General features: G+C 54.7%; 1 pseudogene; it reads right to left on the bottom strand.

The window, feature by feature from the left end:
• Positions 1-341: 341 nt before the first annotated feature.
• On the bottom strand, positions 342-5,088 carry LOC101029580 (adenosylhomocysteinase-like; annotated as a pseudogene).
• Between the last annotated feature and the right edge of the window lie 7,794 nt (positions 5,089-12,882).

Raw genomic sequence — 12,882 nt, forward strand, 5'->3', positions numbered from 1 at the left:
TAGGAACTCAGGAAGGTGCCTGACCTCCCTGCTCCCTCCCTGGCCTGGGGCAGCAGAGGCCAGGCTGTGGTGGGAAGGGTTAATGGGCAGCCTCTGGGGGTTGGGCTCTCAGAGGATCACTGAGCTGTGGCTGTCATGCTGAGGCAGGGGTGGGCAGTGGCACTGGCAGCCTGTCAGCAAAGCAGGCAACTCCCATTTGGCAGAGAGCAGCAGCAGAGGGAAGCCAGGCAGTGCGTAGTCTGCCCGCTCCTCTTTACCACAGCTGCATATCGGTCTTTGGGGCACATAAAAGTGCCCAGTTCCCCTCCATGGTGGGGTAGCAGCAGCTGGCACTGGGCTGCTCAGGGATCAAAGCCTGTGGGATCCATGTAGGCTTGAGCATTGCCTCTGCACAGTCTCCAGCAGGCTCCTGTGTTCATCTGGAGGCCCGGGGGCGATGAGGGGGCTCTCCTGGGAGGAGGATTGCAAAGGTCTATGGTGGAGGTGTGAAATTTCGAGGTTCTCTCACCCACTCACCTCTTCCCTGTGTCAGGGAACCCCTTTTCGTTCCATGGGGCTCCCAGCTCGGCAGGCTTCCCTCTCCTCTGCTCTCTGTGAGTCCTGTCACATCTCTGGTGAATTTCAGCATGCTCTCCTAGAGGATCTGTTTGAAGTGTTAGTATTTACTCACTATTTTGATGCCTGAGGGGCACCCACTAGCTGTTTCTAGTCTCAGGCTGCCATTGTTCCACTGCCCCCTCTCGAGGGGAGCAGCATACTTTTAGAAAACAAGTCTCACCTCAGAGCTGCCCCAAAACAGAAGTGTACAAAAGGGAACACAGTGGGCAATGCTTATTCCTTATTGTAGACCAGAACTATGAGAACACACATTTCTGAGAGTCCACTGGATGTCATGTGAAGCACCCCTGTAGAGCTGGAATAAGCCAGAGCAGATGAGGTCACGAGTAGCCCCACGTGGAACGACCAAGCTCACAAGAAGCCAGGGCACTTGTCACCCCTGGAATGGCACAGAGAGGTCAGGTCCCCAGGGGCACTGCAGGCCTCCATTGGTCATTCAGGGGCCTCAACATGCAGGGGAAAGCTCTGCCAGGCAAGAGCATTCTTTGGAGATCACCTTCTAGTCAGCCAGACAGGAGGAGCAGGGCTAGGCTGGGTGACAGGCATGTGCACCTGCCGCTGCCATGAGCTCAGACACAGCCCCCTGAGCCGCAGGGAGGTTACAGTTTAGTAGCTGCGCTTCCAGGAAGGAGTTGGAGTAGATCTGTGGACAGTGCCCTGTCTCTGCAGGTCACCAATCACTGAGGGCAAGGATCCTGGAGCTTTAGATCTCCTACTGGTTTTCTCAGCCTCCTAAGAAAACTCTCTTGATGGAAGACACTTGTGGGACTTTTGGAGGCAGATGTGCACACCTGGTCTGCACACCTGTATTAGCTGAACCTCTTACAGAGGCTTAGAGGCAGACTGCAGAGGAAAATGTACATGTGGGAGGTTTATTTTGTTGGAGAGTCCTCTGGGGAGCACCATGATGAGGGACAGGATAAAGGCAGGAACAAGACCCACACAGGATGTGCTGCAGTGAACATCTCAAATCAATGGGAAAATAAATGGCTCTCCATTTACAGGAAAATGTTATTAAGGCACTTTTCCTGGGGTCCTGAAACTTCAACTGTCAACCCAAGTGCCCCAGCAGGGAGGCATGGAGGTGACTGGGGCAGGGGCTGCCTAATGACAAGTTGAGCCCTCAGATCCCCCATCCCACACCCTGAACCAGTGGCTCGAGCCTCCGTGAGAGGAGGCGTGAGGTGGGTGGAAGTGTCGGGGGGCTGGGCTGGGCTTTAGCCGCTGAGTCTTCTGACGGCAGCCCCGGGCCCTCTGCGCTTCCCCAGGCTGCCCCTTCCGCGGTCGGGCGCTGAACCAGCAGGCCCTGCCAGATGGCGGATAAACGACTCTGGTCATTTATCATGAAAGTGGCACAGCCGGAACTCCCAGAGCTCAAGTGGGGCCTTGATACACACTAAGCCTCTACTCTGTGCTAGACCCTGGGTCCTCGGAGGTGGGACGGCGCCTCAGAAACACCAGCGAGGCATGTCAGTTGTCTTATCCTCCCTGGGCGTGTGCTGCTGATCACCACGGGCGAATTGCTTTACACTCAGCCACGCTTTGTGAGCCACGCTTGCTTTCTTCACATTTGATAGATTAGGAACCCACAGGTCTGAGAATGTATAGCAGCTTGCTGAAGATCTCACAACTTTAAGTGGAGGAACAGGTAGTCAATGCAGAGCAGCTGTCTGCAGAGGTGTACCGGGCACTGGGCTCCTGTCCTCAACGGCAGAACCTGTGGCCAGAAGTGGGGATATGGGGGAAGTGTCCACCTGCCTCCCACAGAGGCTCACAGCCTGGAACATGTCCCCAGCCTCCTGCCAGGTCATCACCGAAGCCTGAAGGAACCCCTCCACCTGGCTGGCCAGGGGACCCAGCTCTGGGCTGGGGCGAGCCTCCCTCACCCCTGATGGTTGGCTGGACTGTCCTCCTGGCTGGCCTGGGCTGCTACTGAGCTTGCTGCTCAGCCCCTCCCTCCGATCCCTCAGCACAAGTCTCCAAGCCCGGGCTAATGGCTTGGGCTCTTTGAAGCCAGGATCCTCCCCCAGACTCCCACCACGGATGGCTGCAGGACCCCTCTGCATGCACACATGGACAAGCACACAGCCACACGCCTGTGTTGAAGCTCATGTGCTTACACAAAGCTGTGGTCTTCACGCAGTTCCCCTGGCCCCTTCTGTGAACACCAGGATTCCCTGAGCAGGCCCAGCATGTGGAGGAAGACAGAGGGGCAGGAGGGCCCTCCGTTTTTCACGAGGATGTCCTGAGTAGGCCCAGCACGGACAGGAAGACAGAGGGGCAGAGGGAACTCCATGTCTCGCGTGCTGCCTAGCTGTGCTGGGTAATTTACATATATGGTCAGGTAATCTATTGAAATATTTGTTCTGTTTTGTGTTTTCTCTCTCTGTTTCTATTTTTATTATGGCATTGAGACTTTTATTTACCTACCTTCTTGCTTTCTTTTAACATTATCAACATTATAAGCCAAATTCTTGTCTTTTTGACCCAGGGTTGTGATAGAAACCCTCTTGTTACCAAGTGGTGGCCGATCTGTGCCTGTTTGATGATTTTCTGGCCCCTCTCAATCTCTTGCTGTCACTTCTCGGTTCTTTCTCAGTTGTCCCTTAACAGTCTGTTCTAACTCCTGTAAAACAGGGACTGAAAGTACCAGCCTCATTGTTACGAGGTTTAAGAGAAGGCCCGGCACTAAGACAAGCTCTCATGAAAGTTCTAACAACATCTCCTTGCCCTTCAATATAGCTCCTTCTCATGTGTCAGGGGCTGAGGAACTGCTGAGCCTATAAACCAAGCACACGGTGTAAGTCCGCAGGCCAGATGAAGGCCTAGATGGTAAAGTACATGGGCCCTGTGACTCCACTGCCACCTACCAGGCTAAGGAAGGACTGACTTAGCGAGCAGTTCTGAGACCTCTCAGCTCCCGGTTCCCTGTGGCTGTCTCCCATGTACCTGCGCCATAACCAGGGCTTGAGCAGGGGACTCTCAGTCCCCCAGACACACTTGGAATAGCATGAGGGGTGCAGCAAAGCCAAAAGCTGAGTGACCATCCCTGGGGAGTCAATGAGGGGCACTGATAAAACAATTGCAAAGTTGGTGGCATCTACTCTTTGGAAGAAGAGGTAGGGCCTGGACAAGGACAGCAGCTGGAAGGTGAAACACAGGACTGGCTCACAGTAGTGGCAGTGATCAGGCTTCAAGGGGCCATCAGGGGACATGCCCAGGTACTGGGCCTGCTTCTCAGTCAGCTTGCTCAATTTCACATTCACCTTGCCCAGGAGGGCTTCAGCCACTGCCTCATCCAGTTTCTTGGGCAGGACGTGAACCCCAGTGGGGTACTTGTCTAGGTGGGTCCACAGCTCAACCTGCACCATCACCTGGTGGATGAAGGAGTCACTCATCACAAAGCCAGGGTGGCCCATGGCACAACCAAGGCTGACCAGCCAACCCACAGCCAGCAGGATGCTTCAGTGTCCGTTCTTTAGCCAGTACTCGGCCACCTGGGGCTTGATGGTCACCTTGCCCACAGTGTTCTCACTAAGCCTCTTAACATCAATCTCCACATGAAAGTGTCCCATGTCACACACGGTCAAAGTGTCCAGTGTTACACACGATGTCCTCATCCTTCATCTGCTCTAAGTGCCAGCCAAGGACGACGTTGACACGGCCCATGGTGGTGACAAAGGTGGTGCTCTCCTGACAGGCTTCGTTCATGGTGGCTGCCTCTTAGTCTCCTATGGCAGCCTGCAGTGCACTGACGGGGTTGACCTTGGTGATGATGACATGGGCCTCGAAACCGTGCAGGGCCTGGGCACAGCCCTTGCCCACATTGCCATAGCCTGCTACCACCTCTACCTTGCCAGGAATCCTCACCTCTGTGGCCCACTTGATATCATCTATGGGGTCCTCCCAGCAGCCATAGAGCTTGTTGAACTTGCTCTTGGTGACAGTCACTGATGTTGATGGCAGGCACCTTCAGGATCCAACTGACCATCATCCCGTGTGGGTTATGGACCCCAGCCATGGTCTCCTCAGAGGTGCCTCAGATGCCCAGCAAGAGCTGTGGGTACTTGGTGTGGAAGAGGTTGGTGAGATCACCCTCATCCTCCAGAATCACATTCAGGGGCCCGTCCTTGAATTGGCGACTGCTCGATGCACCACGGGTACTCCTTGTTCTTCTGCCCTTCCAGGCCTGTACTGGAATGCCAGCCTTGGCAATAGCAGCCAACGCATGGTCCTGGATGGGGAAGATGTTGCCGCTGGGACCCCCAGGCCAATGAGGGTGGCAGTGTGGATGGCCATCTCCATGGTCTTGTGCAGGCAGCCAGCCATGTGCCTGCCCTTTAGTGACTTGGAGGCCGAGTGCAGCTCCTGCATGGACATCAGGCCCGGCATCTCATTCTCTGCAATGTTCGGGGCCTCCTGTCCCCAGGAGGCCAGGCCAATGTCAGTAACTTTGTAGGGCAGTTTGTCAGACAGGCTGGCAGCGCTTGTGATGGAGACAGGCAAAGGGGACTGGGTGTCAGTCTGGGGACAAGCACTGGGCAGGTGGCTTCGGGCAGGGCCTCTCTCTCTCTCTCTCTCTCTCTCTGTGTGTGTGTGTGTGTGTGTGTGTGTGTGTGTGTGTGTGTGTGTGTGTATGTTTTCTATTTTACATTTCAAGCAGATGGCCAGGCCCTTGGTATTTCACAGGTGCTTGCAGTGTGTATTAGCCAGGGTTACCCAGAGAAATAGAACCAGTAGGATATGCACAGGTATACGTGAGAGGAGTTTGATTATAGCAATGGGCTCATGTGGTTATGGAGACCGAGAAGTATCACAGTTTGCGATCTGCAAGCCACAGAACCAAGAATTAGAGGGGCAGGGGCGGGGGCCATGGCATAAGTCCAAATGCTGTGACCTGAAAGTTAGTGTCCCCTCAAGATTCATATGTTGAAATCCTAACCCCCAAGGGATGGTATGAGGAAGTTGGGGTTTGGGGAGGTGATTAGGTCACCAGGGTGGAGCCTCATGTATGGAATTAGTGCCTTTATAGAAGAGGCCCCAGAGGGCTGCCTCGCTCCCTCCACCCTGGGAGGACAGAGAAGATATTGTTGGCCAAGAGATGCCAACATGAACCAGAGAGCTGACTCACCGGAAACCTAATCCGCCTAGCTATGGGCTTCCCAGCCTCCAGAACCGTTTTAAATAAATTCCTGTTGTTTAAAAATTATACCGTTTGTGGTACTTTCTTTACAGCAGGCAAAATAACCTAAGACACAGTGGGAAACAGTGGCCTGAAGTTAAACGCTCTCCCATCTTGTGTGAAGATGGAATCTCCTGAGAGGCGACGCTCAGGGTCTGTGAATGAGGAAGTGGGGAGGGAGGGAGCAGGCAGAGGTCAGGGGTGAGAGATGGAGCCTGCTCACCACTGGACCCCCAGCCGGTCCCTAGATGGTAACCTGGCTCAGGGACCCAGCCTCACCATGGCCACCGGGACTGAAGGGCCCACTCAGGCTGGACACTGGGTGATCGGGGAAGCTGAGAGGACTGCTGGCCAGGGGGATTCTGGACACAGGACTTTGACACATCCCTGGAGAAGGAGGAGCTCTTCAGGAGTATGTGAAAATTCTCCCTAAATATCAAGAGTTCCATTTCTAAATCATGAATCTTTAGATAAACCACCAACCTTGCAAAAATTTCACAGAACACTCGAGCATGTGGCCCCAGCTTGGGGGTGTTCACTTCTTCTATCAGCTGGAGAGTTTCCATGGAAAGTGTAAGACGGCCTGCCTCAGGGTCCATATGGCAGATCCCAGCCTGAGCTTGCCTGCAGGCCGTGCAGAGGCAGGACCCAAGAGGAAACCTGAAGGACAGGACTGCAGTGACTGCAGGTCGCCGGCTCGTGATCACAGGAGAGCCAGGCCTCAGCAGGAGCAGACATTGGAAAGCCCACAGGAACTCTGCTTAGGGTCTTCTTCAGGCTCCCCCGCTCCTTGGGCCATGCAGCCTCAGCCCAGCCCCTCCCCTCCCTCCGCACCTACCTGCTCCGCTCCACCTCTGCCTCTCTGTGCACTTGGCTGTTAATAGCCCTGCAGTCTGTGGTTGCTCGTCCTCTGTTCAGATGACCCCATGGCTGTGTTGCTGGGGAGATTCTGATCCTCTAGTCTCGTCAAGGTGTCCCTGCCTGATCTGACCACCAAGGTCATACCATTCAAACAGAGCTGCTGCTGGGCCCAGCACAGGGTGTGGGGCAGTTTGAGTGTGTGGCTGTGGGTGGAGCAGGTGCCCCCATCGTCATCTCCCACGTATGGAGGAGCCTGCCCATCTGTCTCCCCGTGAGTGGCCCCTGTCACTCTGCTTCCTTCACTCCTGCTTCTGATGCCTCCACGAAGCTGAGCCCCATGAGCAAGGGAGTGTCCGTCTGCCCACCCTCACTGCCCAGCACCACCCCTCCATCAGGGCCCCACTCCGGCCTGCTGCCTGCAGCCTACCCAGTGAGCTCGTGCTGGCTCAGAGACCAGCGCTGGGCTTGGGCAGAGGGGACGGGGGAGTCCCATACCTTCAGTGCAGGAAATTTAAGTGTGGGCTGCTAACAACAAAGCCATTGTATTTGTCCACTAGGTGGCCAGAACAAAGTTCCACACACTGGGTGACCAAAAAACAGACATTTTTTTCCCCTTAGAATTCTGCAGGCTGCAAGTCCAGGGTCAAGGTGTGGGGAGAGTCGTTTTCCTCTGAGTCTTATGGGATTGGGTTTCGCTGCTGGCCGCCTTCCTCCTGTGTCCTCCCATGCTTTTCCCTCTGTGCGTGTCTGTTGCCTGAGCTGTTCCTATACGGACAACAGTTGTACTGGATTAGGGACCACCCTAACGACCTTGTTTAATTAAACCTTTACAGATTCTCTCCAACCCTCAGTAGAGCTGCATTCTGAGGAAATGGGGGTTATGACATTAATATATAAATTTGGGGCAGACACAATTCAGTGTGTGCCAGGCTTTATCCGTGGCACTCCCCTCTCTAAGTGGTAATTTCTAAAAGAAACTAGGGCTCTGGAGAAAGATTCCAACACATTTGAAGCCAAAAGACCCCAGTTCTGGCTGGACTGCATCGTTATGGTTAGGTTGGGGGCCACAGGCTCGCTGGTCTCTGCAGAGACCACAGGTGTCCAGAGAGAATGAGGTTCTGTACATCCCGCAGCACACCTGGGGCTCCTCAGTGGCCGCTCCTGTAGGATGAGCTCCAGGCATTTGATGCCATGTTGGGTCAGGGCCCCCTGGCTCAGGCCAGCCTGCAATATTGGAGGGACCTTGGAATCTCGTCATTTCCTCTGATGAGTGAGGAGCCGTGGTAGACCATGTGGGTGCCTTCAGTGTTCTGGGGCAGTGTCCCCCTGCTCATGATCCCTGTGGAGGTTCTGAGGCTCAGGGACATCCGGGCCAGAGTGCCCAGCGGTTCAGCTCATGAGTCCAAAGGTCATCTGAAAGTCTCAAACTCACAGATGCAATTATTGCAGCCAGAAATCATGGTCCTTCCTTTACTATATCCCTGCTTCTGTGGATGGATGGGGGTATCCCAGGAGGAAAACTCTCGTTCAGAGAGCAGATGGCCCTGGAGGCGATGGTTTGACAGCTGGGACTCCATGAAGGGGAGGGCGACCCAAGCTCAGCTGTCTCAGAAATGGGAAGGAAGGAAGTCTGCAGAAGATCTGCCCTGGTGTGCAGCAGACAGCAGGCACAGGAGCTCAGAGGCAGCTCCCATTTCCTATCCCTCCAGGGTATTCCTGCCTTGGTGGACTCGGGCATCAGGGACACGGGGGTCTCCCTGACGACTGGGCTGAAGATGAGAAGGAGGTGGTATGCCAATCCATTGTTCCATGAGACACATGTGTTACATTTGTTTACTAAGCCAATGTCACGAACCAATTTTAAAACAATGTTCACAGAGTCATGAAACAAATACCACAGAGCAGCACCCAGCACAGAAGAGGGCCACCTGCCCTGGGAACCTGCGGGAAACCAGGGCCCCAAGTCTGCAGTGAGCTGGTGCAGAAACTCTGAGCTGAGAAGCTAACATGATACTCATATGCAACTGAGAACCTGCCAGGCTCCCACAACACCGAACAGGAAACTCTCCCCAGGAGATACCTTCCTCATCCAGGGGAGCCAGGATTCTTATGCAAAACCATTTCCTATGGAAGAGGAGCGCAGAGAAAAACTCCCAGGTATCTCCCCAAAGAGAGGCAGCAGATACAAGAAATGAGGAGATTCAAGGCCCAGAAAGTAACTAGAGTAGACTGATCTCAAATGAATATTGAAATAAGGGTGTGTAAAAAGTTCAAAAAATAAAGGAATAAAACTATATGACAAGAACAACTCATTGTAACAAACGCAGTGCTTTAAGGACCAAAGTTCTAAAATGTCTTAATGAGAAAAGAAACACAACCAGAGAGTTTAAAGCAAAAAGTGGAATAACTCCAAAGACAGACCTGAGCAGCATCTGCTCTGCAGCACCACTGACCGAGATGGAAACCAGAAACAGAACACTGCGTGCAAGTTACAGATAAGGAGTGTCTAACAGGACAGCTGTCACTCCAGCATTCTCAGCTCATTCCACCATCTTCAACTCACCCCAACATGCTCAGCTCACTCCAGCATTCTCGGCTCACTCCAGCATCCTCAGCTCATTCTACCATCCTCAGCTCACACCAGCATCCTCAGTTCATCCCGCCATCCTCAACTCATCCCAGCATCCTCAGCTCGCTCCACCATCCTCAACTCACTCCAGCATCCTCAGTTCATTCCACCATCCTCAACTCACTCCAGCATCCTGAGCTCACTCCAGCATCCTCAGCTCACTACAGCATCCTCAACTCACTCCTGCATCCTCAACTCACCCCAGCATTCTCAACTCACTCCTGCATACTCAACTCACCCCAGCATCCTCAACTCACTCCTGCATACTCAACTCACCCCAGCATTCTCAGCTCACTCCTGCATCCTCAACTCACCCCAGCATCTTCAACTCACCTCAGCATCCTCAGATCACTCCAGCATCCTCAGCAGCCACAAGTTGAAGGAAAGACAACAGAGCTGACACATGAATGCTCACACACACACTCATATACACACATGCAAACACAAAGGCACGGGTCGGCAAACACACACGTATACGTAATACCCACACACATGCACACTGACACACAGGCAAATACTCACCCAGAAATGCATGCATGTGAACACACACACACAGATAAACATGCACACGCACACATATAAGGTTTAATTTGGCTGACTTGCCCGGCCACAGAGTGAACACCAGTGTAGGAATCTAATAGCCATCTGCTGAAGGGCACTGTCAGGGAGCTGAGGCTCCAGGAAGGCTGGGGGACATTTCTGACGGGCAGGCTGAGCAGGGTGAAGGCCTTCCGCTGTGGACATGGCAGGACACATTCTTGGGCCTATGCAAGGGAGTCAGAACAAGCCCATGTCAGAGAGCAGGGAAGCCTTCACTTTACCTGCTCTGGAGTACTGGGTTGCTCAAAGCAGGTCCGGTAGGTTAATTTCCCTTTTACACCATGATGACTAATTCTAACCTCCCCAGCCCCTGCCCTCACCACCTCCCCAACACCTGATCTAGACTCTCACCTCCAGCTAAACAAACGCCCCACCCAGACAATGGGAAGACACCCGCTCTTCTCCCATGCGCCCTGGCTTCCTGACCTTTCCTCTGAGTACCCTGAGAGAGGGCGTTTGCCTTTGTTTCCCCTCCCAATTGAAGTCCAGTCTCCAGTCGGGCCCTGGCTACCACGCCCCTCCCTCTCCTTTTCCCTGTTTCTCCTGTGTCTTCACACTCTCCTCTCCAGAACTCCCAGAGCGCTCCCTCCTTGTCCCCTGGCCCTTACCTCTTCCCTTACAGCCATCACCCCTGCCCCCGACCCCTGTTGCCTGCAGGAGCTGTTTGCCTCTGTCCAAACCTCCAAGGCAGCCCACTGACCCCCAGAAGCCTCCACACCCTGCAGTGGCCCCCGGTGGACGCTGTCCGTGAATCTCATCAGCCACTGGTCGGACACAGCCTGCACTCTGCTGTCTCCTGCAAACTCCTGGCCCTACCTTTCTCCTGCTCCCCTGGTTCCCTAAGTGTTTGCTCTCTGCCTTGGGCTCTCTCTGGGCAGCTCTCAGGCATATCTGTCGCTTCATTATTACCCCTGAGATGGTGCCCTACGCCATGGCTCCACACCCATCCTCCTCTTGGGTTCCAGGAGTTTCTCCCAATTGCCTACTCAACAGCTCCCTGGGATGTCTGAGGTCCAGTGGTCCAGATGCAGAGACAATGATGCTTGCAGTGACCCCCTTGCAAAGTGCTCCTAGGAAGCTGGGGAGGATTGAGGGAAGGAGGACAGGGGCCAGCGGGGCCCAGGTTGCCACACAGTGAGGCGATGGCATCTGCTCAGCCGAGGCAAGGGCAGTGAGCACCACGTGGGCAGGGGCAGTGAGCTCTCCAGTCATTGAGCTGGACAGGGAGGGATGGAATCTCCGGGCACTGCCTGGGCTCCTGCATCTCCAGGGCATTCCTCAGTGGAAAGTCACAGAGGAAGGTCCCTTTAGGAGCAAAGCTCAGACCCTGGGGAGGAAGGATGTGACCCTGGCAGAGTGCAGCCAGCAGCCAGCACGGAAGGGAGACTCAGCGTTCCAGCACTGGCCCACTGGCCCTTTCTGAGGAGCGTGCTCTTCCATCCATACCACTGCCAATCAGAAGCCGAAAGCCACCGATCCCTCCTGGCCCCTCCTACTCCACCTAGGCATCCCTCTGCCTTTCCCACCTCTCCTGTGCTAGGCTGGCCTCTCTCCATCCCTCCTGCTCCCCGCAGACCACTACAATTCCATCTCCTCATTCTTCCCCTGGTGTCCCACGTCCAGTCCAGCTGTGCACAGCTGCGGACTTCTAGGATGTGCATGGAATCATGCCTTTCTCCTCATGCTTGTCCACATCTCCTCGGTGTCCTCAGGCTGACCTCAGACTCTTTGGACTCACTCACCAGAACGAAGCCTGGCTAGGTACCCAGTACCCCACCCACACGCCTCTTCCGCTATCCTCCTTGTCCCCTGTGGGGATGCTCACCAATGGGCCATGCCTCTCCTGCTATGAGCCTGTGGGTGCATCTCCTCTCCTTCTGGCTGACATTTATTCAATGAGGAATCAGCTGGTGCCTACTACTTAGGAAGAACAGGCTGGACACCATGCTCAGTCCCATGCATGTATGCCCTGGCCCCACATAAACGCGCTTCATCCTCCTGCACACACTCCATCCTCCTGTACACACACCACCACCCCTGCGCTGTGTACTCCACCCTCGTGAACACCTGCTCCCTCCTGTGCATGCAAGCCTTGCCCCTTACATCCACGCTCCATTCCAGTGCACACTCACCCTGTCCCATGCACTTGCCCTGTCAGTGCAGAAGTGCCCTCAGGTTCTCCCTTACTCACTTTCACTTTCCACCGTGCCCACCCCCATGGTCCCCACCTCCACCTGGCTGACTCCTAAGATTCTTGTGATCTCCAGGCCCTGTGGAAGGTCCCTCTTTCAGAGCAGCCTCCTCCAACACCCAGCTCCCAGACTAGACCACTCCATAGCCTTTGTGCTCCAAACGGCATCCTGTGCTCTTCTCTCTGTGTTGACGGGACTGTGTTGATAGTCTGTGCTTCCCGCAAAGCTGGGGTCTCCCTGGCCAGCATCTGACACTCAGCACAGGGTCCAGACAGGACTGCCTGTCACTTTGTGAGGCAGGAGTGCGACATGTGGCTGGCGATCTTGGGAACTCACAGAAATGAACCCTGGCTTGGTGCCAAGCACCCCAGGCACGTGGCTCTTCTGCCATCTTCCATGTGCCTTGTGTTCCCGCAGGGCCCTCGAGAGTGGGAGGAAGGGAGGGTTACAATGATTTCTTCCATGGGGACCCAGCACTCTGTGCTCAATCTCCCAGGCTCTCTCTCACTCCAAAGCTGGTACAGCTCCGTGGGGCTCAGGGACACGTGGCTTCAACGCCCTCTTCTGGCCAGACTCAATGACATCATGGGGTCAAGCTTGACTGGATAATCTGAGGGCAGGATCTCTTTGGATGGGACAGAGGTTCACAGCCAGGCCTGCCAGCTGCCCCAGTACCTACCTGGAGTGAGGAAATACCACTCAGAAAGGTAAACAGGGTCAACGCAGGAATTGGGCACAGGTTGGTGGGTGGAGGGTGCCAGGGTGGGCGTGGGGACAACACATCCCAGAGGCCCTTGGTG

The sequence above is a fragment of the Saimiri boliviensis genome, chromosome 12, assembly GCF_048565385.1.
Source record: "Saimiri boliviensis isolate mSaiBol1 chromosome 12, mSaiBol1.pri, whole genome shotgun sequence".
In the NCBI taxonomy this organism is placed as follows: Eukaryota; Metazoa; Chordata; class Mammalia; order Primates; family Cebidae; genus Saimiri; species Saimiri boliviensis.